Source organism: Mesoplodon bidens (genome assembly GCF_964165515.1).
Source record: "Mesoplodon bidens genome assembly, contig: HAP1_SCAFFOLD_164, whole genome shotgun sequence".
NCBI lineage: Eukaryota > Metazoa > Chordata > Mammalia > Artiodactyla > Ziphiidae > Mesoplodon > Mesoplodon bidens.
The window spans coordinates 213,287-236,261 of record NW_027671188.1 but is presented as its reverse complement, the minus strand read 5'-3'; the positions used below and the strand labels follow the sequence as shown (position 1 = coordinate 236,261).

At 36.6% G+C, this 22,975-nt stretch overlaps 1 pseudogene across 1 annotated transcript in view; it reads left to right on the top strand.

Moving 5' to 3' along the window:
* The window catches only part of LOC308611705 (ubiquitin-like modifier-activating enzyme 1), a 50,780-nt pseudogene that overhangs the window by 3,643 nt on the left and 24,162 nt on the right, over window positions 1-22,975 (top strand). Inside the window, exon 3 of the transcript in view lies at window positions 2,528-2,824. The product of the transcript in view is annotated as a ubiquitin-like modifier-activating enzyme 1 (transcript). The remainder of the gene's footprint in view (window positions 1-2,527; window positions 2,825-22,975) is intronic.

The following is a 22,975-nucleotide window of genomic DNA, read 5'->3' as shown; positions in this document are numbered from 1 at the left end:
CACTATCGCCGTGAACACTGTCACCATGAGCACTGTCACTGTGTCAAGTTTCACCATACACACTATCACCATAAGAACTATCACCATAAGCAGTGTCACCATGAGCAATATCACCATGGGCACTGTCACCATTTTGCACTGCCACCATGTGCAGTGTCACCATGGGCACTTTTACCATGAGTACTCTCACCATGGGTAATAACACCATGGGCACTCTCACCGTGAGCACTGTCACTATGAGAATTTTCACCATAGGCACTGTCACCGTGAGAATTGTCACCTAGGTCACATTCAACATAAGAACTGTCACCACGGGGACCATCAAAATTGGCACTGTCACCGTGGGGTTGTCAGCATGAGCACTATCACCACGGCTAATGTCTCCATGGGCAATTTTACCATGAGCACTGTCAATATTGGTTCTCTCACTATCGGCCCTGTCACCATGGGCATGGTCACCATGAGCACTGTCACCATGGGCCTTGTCACACTGGATGCTGTCACCATGGCCCATGTCACCATGGCCACAGTCACAATGGGAAGTATCACCATGCGCTTTGTCATCCTGGACACTGTCCCCTTGGGCACTGACACTGTGATATCTATCATCATAAACACTGTAAACATGGGCACTGTCACCATGAGCACTGCCACAATGAACACTGTTATTTATGGCACTGCCAACATGAGCCCTGTCACCATGAGCACAGTCACCATGGGCATGAAACCATGGGCACTGTCACCATGGGCATTGTCACCCTAGGTACTCTCAGCATAGGCATTATCACTGTGAGAATTGTGAACATGGGCACTGTCACCATGGGCACTATCACCATGAGCACTCTCACCATGAGTACTGTCACCCTGGGTATTTTCACCATGGGCACTGTCACTTTGAGCACTCCACCATGAGAATTGTGACTGTGGGCACTTCCACAATGGGCACTATCACTGTGATCACTGTCACCATGTGTACTGCAACCATAAGAACTGTCACCGTGAGTACTGTCTGCTTTGGTTGTCACCGTGTGCACTGTTATCATGAGAACTGTCAACATGGGCACTGTCACCGTTTTTCAGTGCCACCATGTTCAATGTCACCATTGGCACTATCGCCGTGAGAACTGTCACCATGAGTACTGTTGTCATGGGCACTGTCACCAAGGGCACAGCCACCATGTGCACTGTTACCATGGTCACTATCACCATGAGCACTGTCACCATGGGAACTACCAACATGGGCAATGTCATCATGAGCACTTTCACAATGGGAACTGCCACCATGGGCACTATCAATGGGCGGACTCTCACCATGGGCACTATCACCATGGGCACTGTCACTGTGAGCACTGTCACCATCGGCACTGTCACCATGAGCACTATTAGTGTGAGCACTACCACCGCGAGTACTCTCACCATGGTCACTGTCACCATGGGCACTGTCACCATGAGCACTGGCACAATGCGGACTGTCACAATGAGACCTCTCACCATGGACATTATCACCATGAGGACCCTCACCGTGGTCACTGTTACCATGGGTACTGTCACTGTGAGCACTGTTACCATAAGCAATGGCACCGTGGGCACTGTCTCCATGTGCACTGTCATCATGGGCATTGTCACCATGGGCAGTGTCACCGTGGGCACCGCCACCATTGGCACTATCACTGTGAGCTTCTTTACAAAACAAGTTTGGGCACGTTCTTTACCTTATTATGTCAGTCATGTAAGGTCACATTCTAACTTGCCTGGAATCATATGTGAAGGTAATCGCCAAGCTGACCTTTTGACACGAATTGTCGCTTTCCCTTGTATTGAGGAGGCACAAGCTTCACATAATTTGCATCATCAAAATTCCGTAGCTCTGTGATATCAATTTCAACTGCCCCGGGAGACAGCCAGATCTATAATTAAAAATTGTCCACATTGTCCAACTTATTCATCCAGTTTGCCCATGGGGGTCAACCCTAGAGGATTATTACCTAATATGTTATGGCAAATGGATGTAACTCATGTGCCAACTTTTGGAAAGCTATCTTATGTACATGGTTCTGTGGATACCTATTCTCATGTAATTCTTGCCTCAGCAAGAACCGGGAAAGCTTTTAAGGATGTTATGCAACACGTATTTTTCTGTTTTGCCTTTCTAGGCATTCCAAAAGCTCTAAAAACTGATAACGCTCCTGCCTACATTTCTAAGGCTTTTAAAAACTTTTGTGAAAACTTTAATATTTCCCATTCTATGGGAATCCCCTATAATCCTCAGGGTCATGCAATAGTGGAAAGAGCCCATCATACTTTAAAAGTTCAAATTACAAATTTACAGCAAGGGGAATTCAAATACACTTCTCCACATCACATCTTCAACACACACTATTTGTATTAAATAATTTGAATACTGATTCACAAGGTAATACTGCCATGATGAGACATTGGAATCCCGATATTAATAAACCTAAACATAGGGTGAAATGGAAGGATCTGCTCACTCGTCAATGGAAAGGACCTGATATTTTCTAACCAGCGGCTGAGGGTATGCTTGTGTATTTCCACAGGACGCTGACTCGCCGTTGTGGGTGCCTGACCGTCTCATCAGTCATGTCGGGCCCTCCGACCCCGCCTTACCACTTCCCAGTCAGGCACAAGGCACCACAGCCGGAGACGTCAGCTAATGAATCACCATCAGCTAAAGAACCACTGCTGCAGCAGATACAAAAGCTCACCATTGGAGAGAGACCAATTCTTTGTCTTCCGCGTCCGCACCCAAGACCTCGCAAGACACAAGCCATCTCTACAAGAACTTCGAATCCACCAACGTGGGGTCAGATTAAACGCTTGCTGATGACGCCGATAAAGTGGTAACAGAGCAGGGAGCTACCTTAACACCTGGAAATCTTGTTGTTGCTATGCTTGCTATATTGGCCTGCCAGGTAACTAGGGGAAATGCTTTGGATAAATCTTATTGGACATATCTCCCTGATCCACCGATTTTACAAACTGTAGCCTGGGATAATGAGGGTATACCAGTGTCTACTACTATGCCCAGGTTAATGGGAGGAGCCATAAGCTCCTATCCATATAATAAATTTAAAACAAATAATAATTTTACATTTCATGGAAAATCAGGGTTCCATACTATATGTTTTATATTTCCATCAATTAATAACTCTGTAGCCTCTCGTAAGGATGGATGTATACCGGTTTTTCTTAAAGGACAGCTTACTGCTTCTCCTTTGAGTCAATCTAATAAGAGACTTCTTTGGTCTTTGATTTACCTAGCACCTGGAGAAGATCCAACATATAATCAACCTTCCTCTCATCTTTAAAATTTCTTCCTTGTAATCCTCCTTATGGTATCCATACAGGAGTACAATCATCTATATTACAATCTCCGGAAGACCAATTGGATAGTAACTGGGACGCTGTAGATACCAATACAAGATTTCCTACATGGAATTATTGTATATATTCTTCAAGAATTGATATTCCCATAGAGGATACCACAAAAATGTGCATGATTGGAGTAATCCTGATCCATGAAAGGATTATAGATCTTATTTACAACATCATGCACATTATGATTGGAATAATACACTCATTCCTGCTTCTATGCTTGTTTATAGATGGCACACTGGAGGATGTGTGCCTCCTATACTAACTATGGCTCAAGAGAGTATGTATTATGCACAGACCCAGCTTTGGAAAGCTATTGCTGCACCACCACCAGTTATTCTTCATAGACCTAAAAATATGGGTATTTATTCTATGCAGGCTTGTGTGTCTGCACCTCATGTATTCTTGGTAGCCCCAAAATATGTGGATCTAAATATTTATTATAATACTTCTGATTCTACTTTTTGGACACATTGCTATGATTGTATTTCGACAAGTTGTATAAATCCCTCTATGAATGTACAAGTTTTAATGATTCTTAAACGACCTCCATACATTATGTTGCCTTAAAATTATCATCTGCCTTGTATGATGATTATGGCTTACATGTTTTGCATGAAACTGAACTTTTATTACATTCAAAGAGACTTGTTGCAGCTTTAATTCTAGCAATATCTACATTTATAGCTGTAATAGCATCACTTTCTCTTTCAATAAGTTCCTTAGCTCAACATGTACATACAGCTCAACACGTAAATGAGCTTTCAAAAATGTATCTTTAGCTCTGGCTACTCAGGAAGTTATAGACAGAAAGTTAGAAGCAAAGGTGGATGCCTTAGAAGAAGCAATTTTACACATAGGGCATGAATTAACAGTGCTCAAAGTAAGATTAGCTTTGAGGTGTCATAAAAAATATAGATGGATTTGTGTTACTCCTCTAAAAGTGAATGCATCATTATATTCTTGGGAATAAATTCGTACTCATATTATGGGAGTTTGGAACCAAACAGATGCTAGTTTAGACCCTACTAAATTACATCAAGATATTCATGACATAGGAAATACAAACTTAGGTTTATCTCCGGCACAGTCTGCTCAGAAATTTTTTGAAAGTATTAAGTCACTTGTGTCACATAAAACCTTATTCTCAATGCTCATTAATGGAGGAATCATGGCAGTTGTTGTACTAATTCTGATATTTTTACTTCCAGTCCTCATTAGAATAATTATTAAAAGCATCAAACAACTTTCCGTGGAGCTACATACTGCACTTTTAAAAAATAAAAAAGGGGGAGATGTCGGAAGCCATCCTGGAGGCATTGCACCATGACAAAGTCATGAGCAACGGAAGGCACTACAAGGCAGTGCCGTGTCAGTAAGGTGGACTACAGCTCCGTTGTTATGTTTTATGATAATAACTTTACATACAGGGGCAATTTTGGGGGGATGTTGCTCCAGGTGAAAAAAAATTCCTCTAGGACTCCCCCTCCTGAAACTATCATAGGATGGGAAGTACCCACTAAAGCCCTGTGTAAATGGTAAAGAATTAAGAGCCTGGAGCTAAGGGGATGTTTTTGTTAAAAACACCCTCTAGTATGGAGTTACGGCCATGGGCTGGAGTTCCTGATGATGACATAGGAAATTTATGGTTCTATTATAAAGGAAAATTAATTATAGAAAAACAAATGACTAGAGCAGAATTCGTTGCCCGGATAGGGAGAAAACGCTGTCTCAGTTGAAGGAAACAACGAGAAAGAGCATGCAGGTACATTGTAAATATTTTCCTGGAACCATTGTAAAAGGATGCACATGCAAGAAGCAAAATAGGAACAAGTAGCTCCAAATTTTACAATTGAAATAATCATAGAACTGCTTGGCTTGGTTACTAAGAAACAACCTGTGATTAATGGGAACTTGGGGAAATATTTTAATAGGACATCTAGAAACTAGGGGATGTTTGTTTTAAAAAATCTTTATAGAATATTTTCAGGTTTGATTGTGCTAAGATTGTTTGGCCACGTACCTGGTAATGTAATCAACTACGATATATAAACCTGTGATTGTAAACAATAGAGGAAGAATGGAGAATAAAGACATGAGAAAGAGAAACATGCAATGCTGATACTTTAAGAAGTGTAATAGAATTATTTCCTTTGCTGACGCTATCCATCCCTCGGGTATCCCGAGACTCACTAGAGCTGGACTCTGGCAATATATGGCCTTTATTATGTTGTGGAATCTTCCTTCGATGTCTACTGTGTGGAGGGTTTTTATCATAACCTGGTGTTGAATTTTTTCAAAAGCTTTCTCTGCTTCTATTGAGATGATCACATGTGTTTTCTCTTTCAATTTTTTAATATGGTGTATCACATTGATTGATTTGCATATATTGAAGAATCCTTTTATTCCTGCAATAAACCCCACTTGATCATGGTGTATTTTCCTTTTAATGTGCTGTTGGCTTCTGTTTGCTACTATTTTGTTGAGGATTTTTGCATCTATATTCATCAGTGATATTGTCCTGCAGTTTTCTTTTTTTGTGATATCTTTGTCTGGTTGTGGTATCAGTGATAGTGTCTCCATAGAATTAGTTTTGGACTTTTCCTCCCTCTGCCATATTTTGGAAGAGTTTGAGAAAGACAGATGTTAAACTCTTTAAGCCAGAAAGGACTGGCAGGACATCTTAAGTGATGAAGGAGAAAAACCTGCAACTAAGATTAATTTTTTTTGAAATATGTGAGATCACACCATGTTTGTTTTTATATGCCTGACTTACTTCTTAAGTACTTCTCACTTCATCGTACTTCTGCTCAACATCTCTTACTATTAGAGATGTTGACTTAACATAGTGCCCTCAAGGTGCACCCATTTTGTTACAAAAGGCAGCATTTTCCTTCTACTATGCCTGAATATATTTTTATTGTGACACATTTTTTTTCCTGCCACACAAAATACTTTTCTGTGCCACATTTTCTTTTTCCATCTATTCCGCCTAAGTGTGTTGTTTTCCTGTTATGGCATTTGAGAATGATGGTGCAGTGTACATGGGATGCAGGTATCTTTATGACTCGGTGATTTTCCTTCCTCTATAAAAATATCCAAAGATTTTTTCTGGATGATTTAGTAGTTCTACATTTTTAGCTTTTTGAGGAATCTTCAAACTGGTTTCTAGAGCGGCTATACCAGTCAGCATTCCTAACAAGAATGTAGGAGGGTTCCCTTTTGTCATGCCTGCTATCTTCTCTTTTTTTTTATAATAGACAATCTAATAGATATGAGGTGATATTCCACTACAGAGGTTTTGCACTTTCCTAATATATGTTTGTTATTAGCTGCTTATTTCGTATGTGTTTCTAATATTTTCTGCAATTCTGTAGATTGCCTGTTAATTCTATTGATTGTTTCCTTTATTATATAGGAATGTTTCAGTTCAATTTCACTTCACTTAACTTTTGATTTTGTTGCCTGCTCTACTGCTGTCATAGCCAAGGAATTATTGCCAAGGCCAATCTTGAGAAGTTTGTTCCTTATCTTTTCTCAATGGATTTGAAACATTTAGGTCTTATCTTTAAAGCAATTTCCCCAACATTTCTGAGATACAATTGACATATAACGTTGGCAGTTTTAAGGTACACAGCATGATGGTTAGATTTACATCTATGCTGTGAAATAATGTGATAATAATGTTAGTTAATACTTCTATCACCTCACATGGTTACCAAATTTGTGTGTGTGCTGTAAGAACATTTAAGATCTACTTTCCGAGTAACTTTTAAACATGCAATAACGTATTGGTAACTAACTCACTATCCTGTAATTTAGATCCCAAGAAGTTACACATTTTATAACATGAAATTTATGCTCTCTGACTATCATCTCCCTATTTCTCCGAACCTCACACCTATTAAATACATATACACTCTTTTTTTTGAAGACCTCAGCCATTTAGATTTCATAAATAAGTGGGATCACACAGTTTGTCTTTATGTCTCTGATTGTTTCACTAAGAATAATGCCTGCAAGTTGATTATATGTGGTCACAAATTGCAGGAATTTCATTATATGACTGTATAATATCCACTGTCGTAATATATACATTTCTTAATCCATTTAATCATTGATAAACGGTTAGTGACTATGCCTGGCATATTTTAGATAAATATTTACACAGTGAACATGGGAGTGCAAATATCTCTGTAAGTTAACTGATTTCATTTCTTTCAATTATGTATATTCAGAAATGGAATTGCTAGGTTATATGGTGGTATTATTTTTAGAATTTTGAGGAACATCCATATTATTTTCCATAGTGGTTGTACTAAGTTACACTACCACCAAAAGTCTGTAAGTGTTCCCTGTTTTCTACATGCTTGACTACACTTTTATGTCTTTTCTTTTTCATAATAACCACTATGAAATGCGTGAGTTGCTATCTCATTGTGGTTTTATTTTGCATTTCTCTTACTATTAAAGAGGTTGAGCAAATGTTCATGTGTCAGTTGGTCATTTGTAAGTCTCCTATGGGGGGAATATATCTGCTAAGATCTTCAGCCCACCTTTTAATTAGATTATTCAACTTTTCTAAAAAAAACTAAGTCTTTTTTATGTTTCAACATTAGTCCTGTAGCTGGCATGTTGTTGGCAAATATTTTCTCCCATTCCATAGGAGAATTCTTATGCCTCCTGTTCCTTTGCCTCTTCACTCTGTTCAAGTTTCTTTTTGTGCAGAGGCTTTTAAATTTGATGTTTTCACACATGTTGAATTTTCTTTTTGTTCCTTCTTCTTTTGGTATCATATCCAAAAGAATCATTGCTGACACAAATGCCTTGGAGATTTTTTTCTGTTTAATTCTAAGGATTTTGTGATTTCTGTTCACGTTGTGTTAATTTTTGAGTCATCTAAGATGGGTGTTCAATTTTATTCTTTTCCATGTGGATATTCAGCTTTTCCAACACTACTTAGTGTAAAGTCTATTTTTACTCCATTGTTTATTCTTGTCTTCTTTGTCATGTGTTAGTTGACTGGACATGGCTGAGTTTATTTCTGGGCTCTCAGTCCTATTCTATTGGTATTTTGTCTGTTTTTATTCTAATTTCACATTATTTTGGTTACCGTAACTTTGTATAATAGTTTGAAACCAGGAAGTGAGTTGCACCCAGCTTTGTTTATCTTGCTGAAAATTGCCTTGTCTATTTTCAGTGTCCTTTGTTGTTTCGTACAATTTTTAGGATTATTATTCTATTTCTGGGAAAATTGTCATTGAAATGTTGATTGGGATTCCATTGAAACTGTAGATAGCTTGAGGTAGCGTGAACATTTTAACAGTATTAATTCTTTCAATTTAGAAATATGGGATACTTTTCTATTTACATATATCTTCTTCAGTTTTTGTAAATGTTATATTTTTAGGTGTACAGATGGTTTTGTCTCCTTGCTTAAATGTATTCCTAACATTTTATTGTTTTAGGTGCTGCGGTAAATGTAAGTGTTTTTTTTTTTTTTTCTCTCAGGTATTTTCTTGTTAGTGTATAGAAATGCAACTAATTTTGTATTCTTATTTCAAATCCAACAAAATTACTGATTTCATGTATTAGTTCTAACAGTTTCATGGGGTTTTGGTGGAGTCTTTAGGATTTCCTGCATACAGAATATGTCATCTTCAAACCAAGACATTTTAAATTCTTCCTTTCCACTTTGGATCCCTTTCATTTCTTTTCCGTGCCTAATGGTTCTGGCTAGGGATTCTACTATTATGTTGAAGAGAAGTGGTGATAGTGAGCATTTTTTATTTGTTCCTGTCTTAGAGGAAAAGTTTTCCGCTTTTCATCTTGAATATGATGTTAGCTGTGGGCTTGATAATATATGATCTTTATTACATTTAAAATGTTTCTTCTCTCCCCAGGTAGTTGAAAGCTTTAATCAAGAAAATTTAGAAAATTCTTTCAAACATTTCTTCTGCATGCTATTCGTGTCGTAAATTAAAATTTTTGATTTAAAAATGTTAACTGCCCTTGCATCACCAGGAATTATTTCACCTTAGCATGTTGAACATTTTAGTGTGTTTTTGAATTTGGTTTGCTAGAATTTTGTTGAGAATTTTTGCATCTATATGTACAAGGATATTAGCTTGTAAGTTCTGTGCTTTTTGTTTTGTTTTGTTTTGTTTTGTGTTCCCTTCTATTTCCTTATGTGGCTTTGTTAATCAAGAAAATCCTGGTTTTATAAAATGAGTTTGGAAATGTTTCCTCTTTTGTAGTTATTTGGGAGAGTTTGGGAAGGACTGGCAATAAATCTTCATTAAATGTTCAGTAGAATTCACCAGTGAAACTAACTGATCCTGGGCTTCTCTTTGTTGGGAGAGTTTTGAATAGTGCTTCAATTTCCTAAGTCAGTATTTGTATGATCAAGATATTTTTTGTTTGTTTGTTTTTTGCTTCTTCATGATTGTCTTGCTATGTTTTATATAGGAGTTTTTGGAGATTTATCCATTTTTGTAACCCAGTTTTTTAGCATTCTTTATAACTATTTGTATGCTATGGTGTCAGCTGCAATTTCTCCTCTTTCAGTTAAAGTTTTATTTATTAAGCTCTTTTTTTCTCTTCGTTAGTCTTGCTAAATCTTGTCAATTTTATGATCCTTTCCAAATTCCAACACTTGGATTCAGTTTTTCCTAATTATCTGATATTTGTTTTATTCATTTCCATTTGAATCTTTCTTATTTTTTTCCTTTTATTCCTGGTGCTTAATTTGTTCATTTTTCCTAGTCCTTCATGCATATGCACAAGTGGTTTATTTTAGATTATTCTTTTCTCTTTTAGAAGAATCTATGATTGCTAAAATTAATTCATCCATTGACTGATTTTTCTATATTCCAAACGTTTTGGTATGTTGTCATTTTCGTTTATCTGAAGGTAGTTTCAGATTTCCCTTTTGACTTCTTCCTTGACCCATATATATTTCCAGTGTGTGTTGTATAAGTTTACATATAAGGGATTTTTCTTTTTCTCTTGTTATTGATTTCTAGCTTCATAACATTATGATCAAAAAAGATGCTTAATGTGACTCTGATCTTCTTAAATTTGTTAACGCTTGCTTTATGTTTCAAGACAGTGTCCATTCTGGGAAATGCTCCTTCAGCACTTAAGCAGAATATGAATTTTGGTACTGTTGAATGGAAGTTTTCTATAAGTTTATTAGGTACATTCTGTTTCTTTATTAATTTTCTAAGGTAGAAAGTGGGATAATACAGTCACTTACTATTATTTGTTTTATTGTTGATTTATCCTCTCAGATCTTTTTTTTTTTTTTTTTTTGTGGGCGGGTGTGGGTATACGGGTCTCTCACTCTTGTGGCATCTCCCGCTGCAGAGCACAGGCTCCGGACGTGCAGGCTCAGTGGCCATGGCTCACGGGCCCAGCCGCTCCACGGCATGTGGGTTCTTCCCAGACCGGGGCATGAAGGCATGCCCCCTGCACGGCAGGTGGACTCTCAAGCACTGCGCCACCAGGGAAGCCCTCTATCAGATCTCTTTTTTTTTTTTTTTTTTTTTTTGTTTTTTTGCGGTAGGCGGGCCTCTCACTGTTGTGGCCTCTCCCCCTGCAGAGCACAGGCTCCGGACGCGCAGGCTCCGCAGCCATGGCCCACGGGCCCAGCCGCTCCGCGGCATGTGGGATCCTCCCAGACCGGGGCACGAACCCGTGTCCCCTGCCTCGGCAGGCGGACTCTCAACCACTGCACCACCAGGGAAGCCCCCTCTATCAGATCTCTTAATGGTTGATTTAAATATTTGTTTAATCCCGCAACGTTCAGTACCTATATATTTACAATTATTATTTTATCTTGATAAATTGATCCATTATCATTGTATACTGACCTTATTTATCACTTGTGACCTACTTTGACTGAAAGTCTGTATTACCTGAGATTGGGAGATCAAGTCCTGCACTTGTTTGGAAACTGTTTGGACTATCAATTTCTATTCCCTCACCTTCAGCTTATGTGTGTCCTTAATGATAAAATGGTTCTTTTAGACAGCATATTGTTTTTTTATCATTTATATGGCAATATAATTGTTTTACACTGTTGTGTTAGTTTCTGCTGTATAGTAAAGTGAATCAGCTATAGGTATATTCCCATATCCACTCCCTCTTGCATCTCCCTCCCACCCTCCCTATCCCACCAAGCTAGGTGGTCACAAAGCACTGAACGTATCTCCCTGTGCTATGCAGCTGCTTTCCACTAGCTATCTATTTTACATTTCGTAGTGTATATATGTACAGACGACTCTCTAACTTCATGCCAGCTTACCCTTTCCACTCACTATATTCTCAAGTCAATTCTCTATATCAACATCTTTATTGCTGTCCTACACCTACATTCATCAGAATGTTTTTTAATTCCCTATATATATATATATATATATTAGCAAAAAGTTTGTCTTTTGTTTCTTTCTGACTCATTTCACACAGTATGACAGACTCTAAGTCTATCCACCTAACTGCAAATAGCTCAATTTTTATTTCTATTTATGGCTCAGTGATATTCCATTGTATATATATGACACACCTTCTTTATCCATTCTTCTGTCAATTGATACTTAGGTGTTTACCTGTCCTGGCTATTGTAATTACACCTGTAATGAACTTTGTGGTCTATGACCCTTTTGGAATTATGCTTTTCTCAGGGTATATACAAAGAAGCGGGATTGCGGGGTCATATATTAGTTCAAGTTTTAGGTTCTTAATGACCTCCATATTGTTCACCATAGTGGCTGTAACAATTTACATTCCCACTAACAGTGCAAGAGGGTACTGTTTTCCATACACCACTCCAGAATTTAGAGTTTGTAGAATTTTGAAGTTGATGGCTATTCTGACTAGTGTGAGGTGACACCTCATTGTAGTTTGATTTATATTTCTTTAATGATTCATGATATTGAGCAACCTTCTATGTGTTTTATTGCAATCTGTGTATCATCTTTGGAGAAATGTCTATTTAGGTCTTCTGCCCACTTTTGGATTGTTGTTTGTATTTTTTGGTTTAGAGCTGCATGAGCTGCTGGTAAATTTTGAAGATTAATCGTTTGTCAGTTGCTTCATTTGCAAATATTTTCTGATTCTGAGGGTTGTCATTTGGTCTTGTTTGTGGTTCCCTTTGTTGTGAAAAATGTTTTAAGTTTCATTAGTTCCCATTTGTTTAATTTTGTTTTTATTTCCATTTCTTTAGGAAGTGGGTCACAAAGAATCTTGCCGTGATTTATGTCATAGAGTGTTCTGCCTATGTGTTCCTCTAAGTGTATGATAGTGTGGAAACTTACTTTTAGGACTCTAATCCATTTGTGTTTATTTTTGTGTATGGTGTTAGGGAGTGTTCTGATTTCATTCTTGTACATGTAGCTTTTCAGTTTTCCCAGCACTACTTGTTGAATAGGATGTCTTATCTCCATTGTATATTCTTGCAACCTTTATCAAAAAGTAGGTGACCATATGTGCATGGGTTTACCTCTGGGCTTTCTATCCTGTTCCGTTGATCTATATTTCGGTTTTTGTGCCAGTATCGTACTATCTTGATTATTGTAGATTTGTAGTATAGTCTGAAGTCCTGGAGCCTGATTCATCCAGCTGCGTTTTTCTTTCTCAAGAGTTCTTTTGGTATTTAGTGTCTTTTTTTGTTTCCATACACACTGTGTAATTTTTTCTCCTAGTTCCCTGGAATATGCCATTGGTAATTTGATAATGATTGCATTGACTCTGTAGATTGCGTTAGGTCATATAGTCATTTTCACTATGTTGATTCCTACAACCCAAGAACATAATATATCTCTCCATCTCTTTGTATCCTCTTTCATTTCTTTCATCAGCGTCTTATAGGTTTCTGCATACAGGTCTTCTGTCTACCTTGGTATATTCGTTCCTATTCTATTTGTTGCAATGGTAAATGAGAGTGTTTCCTTAATTTCTCTTTCAGATTTTTCATCATTAGCCTATAGGAATCCCAGAGATTTCTGTGCATTAAAGTTGTATCCTGCTACTTTCCCAAAATCATTGATTAGCGCTAGGCATTTTCTGGTAACATCTTTAGGATTCTCTCTGTGTAGTATCAGGTCATCTGCAAAGAGTGACAACTTTAGAGTACCTCCCAGAACTTCTGCTGGCAGTGTCCTTGTCCCTATGGTGAGCCACAACAGCCCCCCGCCTCTGCAGGAGACCCTCCAACATTAGCAGGGAAGTGTGGCCACGGCTGCCTTACCGGAGAGCAGGTCTTCCCTTGCCTTGCGAGCCCTGGGGTGGGGCTCACTTTACGCCTGGTGTGGGGTTGGTGTGATCAGCTTCGCAGTCTGGAAGGCTTTAGGAGTTCACAGTATAAAAGACTTTCGAAGTAAAATGCAATCAATATTTCCAGCAATTCCCAAGAACTCTGAATCGGCTGTTGAATGGGAGGAAGCATTGAAATCCAAATGAGATGAGCATGGTGGGTGAAGTCCAGAACGATTGATACGGGAAAAGCTGACTTTGGAGATGTCACAACAGCAAAGGGACTCGATGGATTTCTCCTCAGGAACACATGCAGATTGTTGAGTGAACCTGTGGGATGGATGGTATTCAGTGTCCTCATAGGAGGCCAACAGTCATTTCTGTGTGCTGTACTTTATTACAACTGATTTGGTTATGTTCATGTGGGGGGGGGGTGTTGGAGGGAGGGCAACGTTTTCCCAAAGTTAGGAAGACTATTTAAAAATATATGGGTACCTTCTCGATGTGAAGGAAATCCCAGGGGAAATACTTTTATGCCTGTAACAGTTGGAACCAAGTTTTTTACCTGAAAAAAAAATTATAACGTATGATTAAAAATCTTTATAAACAGACTCCTAACAGCAGTAGTACCTCTAAGTCTAATTAAATAAGTTTCAGCAGCCTTTCTTGTCTGTATGTGGCTGTCAGAACTCGGAGGACTTGCTCCTGTTAGGCAGACTCCAAAGTGACGGGTTAATGGGTGAATCCTGTCCATCAGGCACTGGGTGTGGCTCTCTTGTCCTGAACACAGTCTTTGATTTGTATATGCCAGTCATTTACCTGACAGCCTCACCTTAGGCCTGTAAATTCTTAGACAAGAAGCCAGTAACAGATTATGATAACTTGAAAGGATAATCATGTGAAAATGATGATATTATGGGTATAAAATGTACTTTTTTGACAAGTTGGTTCGGGGTCCCTAAACACTGACTGACAGTTTATAGCTTTATTTCAGTTGTCAATATAAAAATAGTCCAATTATCACCTATCTTAACAAATATTTTTAACCAAAAAGATACCTGAGAACTCAGTCTCAGGTAAATTAAATTTTAAGAAAAGTACTTTAACATGTCAGTATGACCAGAAAATTAACCTCTGGTTGAATATCATTGTGTATTTTCTTTATAATTGCTTAGGCTTTAATTAACAATCAGTTTTAAAAAGTACATTGAAATTTATCTGTTAAAATGAAACCTTTTAGTTTTAAGAAAAAAATTTAAATGAGATGTCAAGTGCCTAATGTAACATTTTTCTCTGGACTGTTACCCTATTAAAGCTGCTGTATTGTTAATTAAAAAGAAAAAGAGTGACAACTTTAATTCTTCTTTTCCAATTTGGATTCCTTTTATTTCCTTGTCTTCTCGGATTGCTGTGGCTGAGACATCCAAAACTATGTTGAATAAGAGTTGAGAGGGTGGGCAACCTTGCCTTGTTCCTGATCTTAGTGAAAATACTTTCAGTTGTTCACCATTGAGGACGATGTTTGCTGTGGGTTTGTCATATAAGTCCTTTATTATGTTCAGGAATCTTCCCTCTATGCCTACTATGTGGAGGGTTTTTATCATAAACTGGTGTTGATTTTTTTCGAAAGCTTTCTCTGCATCTATTGAGATGATCATATGTGTTTTCTACTTCAATTTGTTAATATGGTGTATGACATTGGTTGCTTTGCATATATTGGAGAATCCTTGTATTCCTGGAATAAATCCCACTTGATCATGGTGTATTTTCCTTTTAATGTGCTGTTGGATTCTGTTTGCTACTATTTTGTTGAGAATTTTTGTATCTATATTCATCAGTAATATTGGCCTGCAGTTTTATTTATTCATTTATTTTTTTGATATTTTGTCTGCTTTTGGTATTAGTGATGGTGTCTCCATAGAATTCGTTTTGGATTTTTCCTCCCTCTGCTACATTTTGGAAGAGTTTTAGAAGGACAGGTGTTAAACACTCCAAGCCAGGAAGGACTGGCAGGACATCTTAAGTGATGAAGGAGAAAAACCTGCAAAGAAGATATTTTTTTTAAATATGTGAGATCACACCATGTTTGTTTTCATATGTCTGACTTACTTCTTAAGTGCTTCTTTCTTCGTCGTACTTCTTCTCAAAATCTCTTACTATTAGAGATGTTGATTTAACATAGTGCTCTCAAGGTGCAGCCATTTTGTTACAAAAGGCAGCATTTTCCTTCTACTATGCCTGAATATATTTTTATTGTGACACATTTTTTTCCTGCCACACAAAATACTTTTCTGTGCCACATTTTCTTTACCCATCTATTTAGCCTAAGTTTGTTGTTTCCTGTTATGGCATTTGAGAATGATGGTGCAGTGTACATGGGATGCAGGTGTCTTTATGATTTTGTGTGTTTCTTTCCTTATAAAAATACCCAAAGAGTTTTTTTCTGGATGATTTAGTAGTTCTAATTTTTAGCTTTTTGAGGAATTTTCAAACTGGTTTCTAGAGTGGCTATACCATTCAGCATTCCTAACAAGAATGTAGGAGGGTTCCCTTTTGTCATGCCTGCTATCTTCTCTTCTTTGATATTAGACAATCTAATAGATATGAGGTGATAATCCACTACAGAGGTTTAGCACTTTCCTAATATATGTTCGTCGTTAACCACTTATCAGGTACTTGTTTCTAATATTGTATGCTATTCTGTAGATTGCCTCTTAATTCTATTGATTGTTTCCTTTATTATATAGGAATGTTTCAGTTCAATTTCAATTCACTTAACTTTGGTTTTGTTGCCTGCTCTACTGCTGTCATAGCCAAGGAATTATTGCCAAGGCCAATCTCGAGAAGTTTGTTCCTTATCTTTTCTCAATGGATTTGAAACTTTTTGGTCTTATCTTTAAAGCAATTTCCCCAACACTTTTGAGATATAATTGACATATAACGTTGGTAGATTTATGGTACACAGCATGATGATGAGATTTACATCTATGCTGTGAAATAATATGATAATAATGTTAGTTAATACTTCTATCACCTCACATAGTTACCAATTGTGTGTGTGTGCTGTAAGAAAACTGAAGATATACATTCCCAGTAACTTTTAAACATGCAATAAAGTATTGGTAACTAAGTCACTATCCTTTAATTTAGATCCCAAGAATTTACACATTTTATAACAGGAAATTTGTGCTCTTTGACAATCATCTCCCTGTTTCTCCCCACCTCACACCTATTAAATATGTATAAACTCTCTTTGTGATGAACACACCATTTAGATTTCATAAATAAGTGGGACCACACAGTTTGTCTTAATGTCTGATTGTTTCACTAAGCATAATGCCTGCAAGTTGATTTCATGTGGTCACAAATTGCGGGAATTTCTTTATATGACTGTATAATACCCATTATGGTAACATATACATTTCTTAAGCCTTTTTATCATTGATAAACAGTTAGTGACAATGCCTTGCACATTTTAGATAAATATTTATACAGTGAACATGGGAGTGCAAATATCTCTGTAAGTTAACTGATTTCATTTCCTTCAAATATGTGTATTCAGAAATGGAATTGCTAGGTTATATGGTGGTATTATTTTTAGTATTTTGAGGAACATCCGTATCATTTTCCATAGTGGTTGTACTAAGTTACATTCCCACCAAAAGTCTGTAAGTGTTCCCTGTGTTTTACATGCTTGACTACACTTTTCTCTCTTTTCCTTTTCATAAAAACCACCAGGAAATGTGTGAGTTGATATCTCATTGTGGTTTTATTTTGCATTTCTCTTACTATTACAGATATTGAGCCAATATTCATGTGTTGCTTGGTCATTTGTATGTCTCCTGTGGGGGGAATATATCTGCTAACATCTTCAGTCCACGTTTTAATTAGATTTTTCGCTTTTTTTTAACTGAGAGTGTTTATGTTTCTACATTCTCCTGTAGCTTGCACGCTGTTGGCAAATATTTTCTCCCATTTCACAGGACAATTCCTATGTCTCCTGTTCAGTGCCTCTTCACTGTTCAAGTTTCTTTTAGTGCAGAGGCTTTTAAATTTAATGTTTTCACACATGTTGAATTTTCTTTTTGTTCCTTCTACTTTTGGTATCATATCCAAAAGAATCATTGCTGAGACAAATGTCTTGGAGATTTTTTTTCTGTTTAATTCTAGGGATTTTGTGATTTCTGCTCATGTTGTGTTAATTTTTGAATCGTCTAAGATGCATGTTCAATTTTATTGTTTTCCATGTGGATATCCAGTTTTTCCAACACCACTCAGTGTAAAGCCTATTTTTACTCCATTATTTATTCTTGTCATCCTTGTCAAATGTTAGTTGACTGGACATGGCTGAGTTTATTTCTGTGCTCTCAGTCCTATTCTATTGGTCTATTGTCTGTTTTTATGCTAGTCTCACACTATTTTGATTTCCGTAACTTTGTATTATGGTTTGAAACCACGAAGTGAGTTTCATCCAGCTTTGTTTATCTTGCTGAAAATTGCTTTGTCTATTTTCAGGGTCCTTTCTTGTTTTGTACAATTTTTAGGACCGTTATTCTATTCTAGGAAAATTGCCATTGAAAAGTTGATTGGGATTCCATTGAAACTATAGACAGCTTGAGGTAGCATGACCATTTTAACAGTATACATTCTTTCAATTTAGAAATATGGGATAGCTTTCTATTTACTTGTTTCTTCTTCAGTTTTTGTGAATATCATATTTTTAGGTGTACACATGTTTTTGTCTTCTTGCTTAAATGTATTCCTAAGATTTTATTGTTTTTGGTGCTGCTGTAAATGGAAGTGTTTTCTTTATTTTTCTGTCAGCTATTTTCTAGTTAGTGTATAGAAATGCAGCTAATTTTGTATTTTTATTTCATATCCAACAACATTACTGAATTCATTTATTAGTTCTAACAGTTTCACGGGGTTTTTGGTGGAGTCTTTAGGATTTCCTGCATACGTAATATGTCATCTTCAAACAGAGACATTTCTAATTCTTCCATTCCACTTTTGATCCCTTTTATTTCTTTTGCTTGCCTAAAGGTTCTGACTATTGTTTCTAGTATTATGTTGAATAGGGGTGGTGAGAGTGGGCATTTTTTATTTGTTCCTGTCTTAGAGGAAAGATTTTCAGCTTTACACCATGAATATGATGTTAGCTGGGACCTTGATAATATATGACCTTTATTACATTTAAAATGTTTCTTCTCTCCCCAGGTAGTTGAAAGCTTTAATCAAGAAAATTTAGAAAATTCTTTCAAACATATCTTCTGCATGCTATTCGTGTCATAAATTAAATTTATTGATTTAAAAACATTAACTGCCCTTGCATCCCCAGGAATTATCCCACCTTATCACGTTGAACATTTTATTGTGCTATTGAATTAGGTTTGCTAGAATTTTGTTGAGAATTTTTGCATCTATATGTAAAAGGATATTAGCCTGTATGTTCTGTGGTTTTCACTTGTTTGTTTGTATGTTTGTTTTGTTTTCTTTTGTTTTGTGTTTCCCTTGTTATTTCCTTATCTGGCTTTGTTATTCAGGAAAATGTTGGTTATGTAAAATGAGTTTGGAAATGTTTCCTCTTTTGTAGTGATTTGGGAGAGTTTGGGAAGGACGGGCAATAAATCTTCATTAAATGTTCAGTAGAATTCACCAGTGAAACTAACTGATCCTGTGCTTCTCTTTGTTGGGAGAGTTTTGAATACTGCTTCAATTTCCTAAGTCATTATTTGTATGATCAAGATATTTTTTGTTTGTTTGTTTGTTTTTGCTTCTTCATGATTGTCTTGCTTCATTTTATATAGGAGTTGTTGGAGATTTATCCATTTGTGTGACCCGGTTTTTTATCATCCTTTATAATGATTTGTGTGCTATGATGTCAGTTGCAATTTCTCCTCTTTCAGTTAAAGTTTTATTTATTAAGCTCTTTTTTGCTCTTTGTTAGTCTAGCTAAAGCTTGTCAATTTTATTATCCTTTCCAAATGCCATCACTTGGATTCATTTTCTCCTAATTATCTGATATTCATTTTATTCATTTCCATTTGAATCTTTCAAACTTTTTCCTTTTATTCCTCGTGCTTAATTTGTTCATTTTTCCTAATCCTTCAGGCATAAGTTTAAGTTGTTTATTTAAATCATTCCTTTCTCTTAATATAAGAATTTATGATTGCTAAAAATAATTCCTTCTTTAGACTGATTTTTCTACATTCCCAAAGTTTGGGTATATTGTAATTTTTGTTTATCTGAAGGTAGTTTCAAGTTTCCCTTTTGAGTTCTTTCCTGACCCATAGGTTTTTCCAGTGTGTGCTGTATAATTCTACATATTAGGTTTTTTTTTCACTTTTTCTATTGTTATTGATTTCTATCTTCATAACATTATGATCAAAAATGTTGCTTAATGTGGTTTTGATCTTCTTAAATTTGTTAACGCTTGCTTTATATTCCACAACAGCATCTATCCTAGGGAATGCTCTATCTGAACTTAAGAATAATGTGGAATCTGATTCTGTTGGATGGAACTTCTATATAATTTTATTGGGTACATTCAGTGTCTTTATCAATATCCTAAGGTATAAAGTGAGAGAATATAGTCCCTTACCATTATTAGTTTTACTGTTGATTTCTCCTATCAGATCTGTTGATGGGTAATTTATATATTTGTTTAATCCTGCAACGTTCAGTACATATATATTTACAATTATTATAATCTCTTGATAAATGCATCTATTATCATTGTATACTGATCTTCTTTATCAATTGTGAACTATTTTGACTGAAAGTCTGTATTACCTGAGATTGGGGGAGCCAGTCCTGCTCTTGTTTGGAAACTGTTTGGACTATCAGTTTCTATTCCCTCACCTTCAGCTTATGTGTGTCCTTAAAGTTAAAATTGCTCTTGTAGACAACATATTGTGTTTTTTTATCATTTATATGGTAATTTAATTATTTTACAATGTTGTGTTAGTTTCTGTTGTATAACAAAATGAATCAGCTATAGGTATACATATATTCCCATATCCACTCCCTCTTGCATCTCCCTCCCACCCTCCCTATCCCACCAAGCTAGGTGGTCACAAAGCACTGAACGTATCTCCCTGTGCTATGCAGCTGCTTTCCACTAGCTATCTATTTTACATTTCGTAGTGTATATATGTACATACCACTCTCACACTTCGTGCCAGCTTACCCTTTCCACTCCCCATGTTCTCAAGTCGATTCTCTACATCTGCATCTTTTTTCCTGTGCTGCTCCTACCTTCATCAGAAACTTTTTTTTAGATTCCATATATATGTGTTAGCAAAGTGTTTTTTCTTTTTCTCTTTCTTACTTCACACTGTATGACACACTCTAAGTCTATCCACCTAACTGCAAATAGCTCAATTTAATTTCTCTTTATCTCTGAGTAATATTCCATTGTATATATATGCCACACCTTCTTTATTCATTCATGTGTCGATTGACACTTAGCTTTTTCCCTGTCCTGGCTATTGTAATTACACCTGTAATGAACTGTGTGGTCCATGACTCTTTTTGAATTATGGTTTTCTCAGGGTATATGCACAGTTGTGGGATTGTGGGGTCACATATTAGTTCTACTTTTAGTTTCTTAATGACCACCATACTGTTCTCTATAGTGACTGTAACAATTTACATTCCCATTAACAGTGCTGGAGGGTTTCCTATTCCCTACACTCTCTCAAGAATGTATAGTATATTGATTTTTTGATGACAGCTCATCTGACTAGTGTGAGGTAATACCTCATTGTAGATTTGATTTATATTTCTATAATGATTCATGCTCAACATGAAAGGTTGAGCAAACTTTCATGTGTTTTATTGCAATCTGGGTATCATCTTTGGAGAAATGTCTATTTAGGTCTTCTGCCCATTTTTGGATGGTTTGTGTGTTTTGGTTTACAGCTGCATGAGCTGTTGGTAAATTTTGGAGATTAATCCTATTTCAGTTGCTTCATTTGCAAATATTTTCTCCCATTCTGAGGGTTGTCGTTTCGTGTTGTTTATAGTTTCCTTTCCTGTGAAAAATTTTTGTTTCACTATGTCCCATTACTTTAATTTTGTTTTTATTTCCATTTTTCTAGGAAGTGGGTCAAAAAGAATCTTGCTGTTATTTATGTCATAGAGTGTTCTGCCTATGTTTTCCTCTAAGTGTTTGATAGTGTCTCACCTTACATTTAGTCCTTTAATCGATTTGTGTTTATTTTTGTGTATGGCGTTAGGGAGTGTTCTAATTTCATTCTTGTACATGTAGCCATTCAGTTTTCCCAGCACCACTTGTTGAAGAGGATGTCTTATTTCCATTGTATATTCTTCCCTCCTTTATCAAAAATAAGGTGACCATATATCTGTGGGTTTACCCCTGGGCTTTCTACCGTGCTCCATTGATCTATATTTCTGTTTATGTGCCAGTACCATACTGTCTTTATTACTGTAGCTTTTAGTATAGTCTGAAGTCCAGGAGCCCGATTCATCCAGCTGTTTTTCTTTCTAAAGATTGTTTTGGCTATTCGGCATGTTTTTTTTTTTTTTCCATACACACTGAATTTTTTTCTTCTAGTTCCCTCGAAAATGCCATTGGTATTTTGATAGGGATTGCATTGACTCTGTAGATTGCGTTATGTCATACAGTCATTTTCACTATGTTGATTCTTCAAACCCAAGAACATGGTATATATCTCCATCTCTTTGTATCCTCCTTCATTTCTTTCATCAGCATCTTATAGGTTTCTGCATACAGGTCTTTTGTCTACCTGGGTATGTTTCTTTCTATTCTATTTGTTGCAATGGTAAATGAGAGTGTTTCCTTAATTTCTCTTTCAGATTTCCCATCATTAACCTATTGGTATCCCAGAGATTTCTGTGCATTAATTTTGTATTGTGCTACTTTACCAAATTTATCGGTTAGCTCTATTCATCTTCTGGTAGCATCCTTAGGATACTCTATGTGTAGTATCAAGTCATCTGCAAAGAGTGACAGCTTTACTTCTTCTTTTCTGATTTGGATTCCTTTTATTTCCTTTTCTTCTCTGATTGCTGTGTCTGAAACTCCCAAATCTATGTGGAGAAAGAGCTGTGAGGGTGGACAACCTTCTCTTGTTCCTGATCTTAATGAAAATACTTTCGGTTTTTCACCATTGAGGATGATGTTTGTTGTGGGTTTGTCATATATGGCCTTTATTATGTTGAGGAAACTCCCCTCTATGCTTACTATGTGGAGGGTTTTTATCATATATTGGGTTTGAATTTTTTCGAAAATTTCCCTGCATCCATTGAGATGATCATATTGTTTTTCTCCTTCAATTGG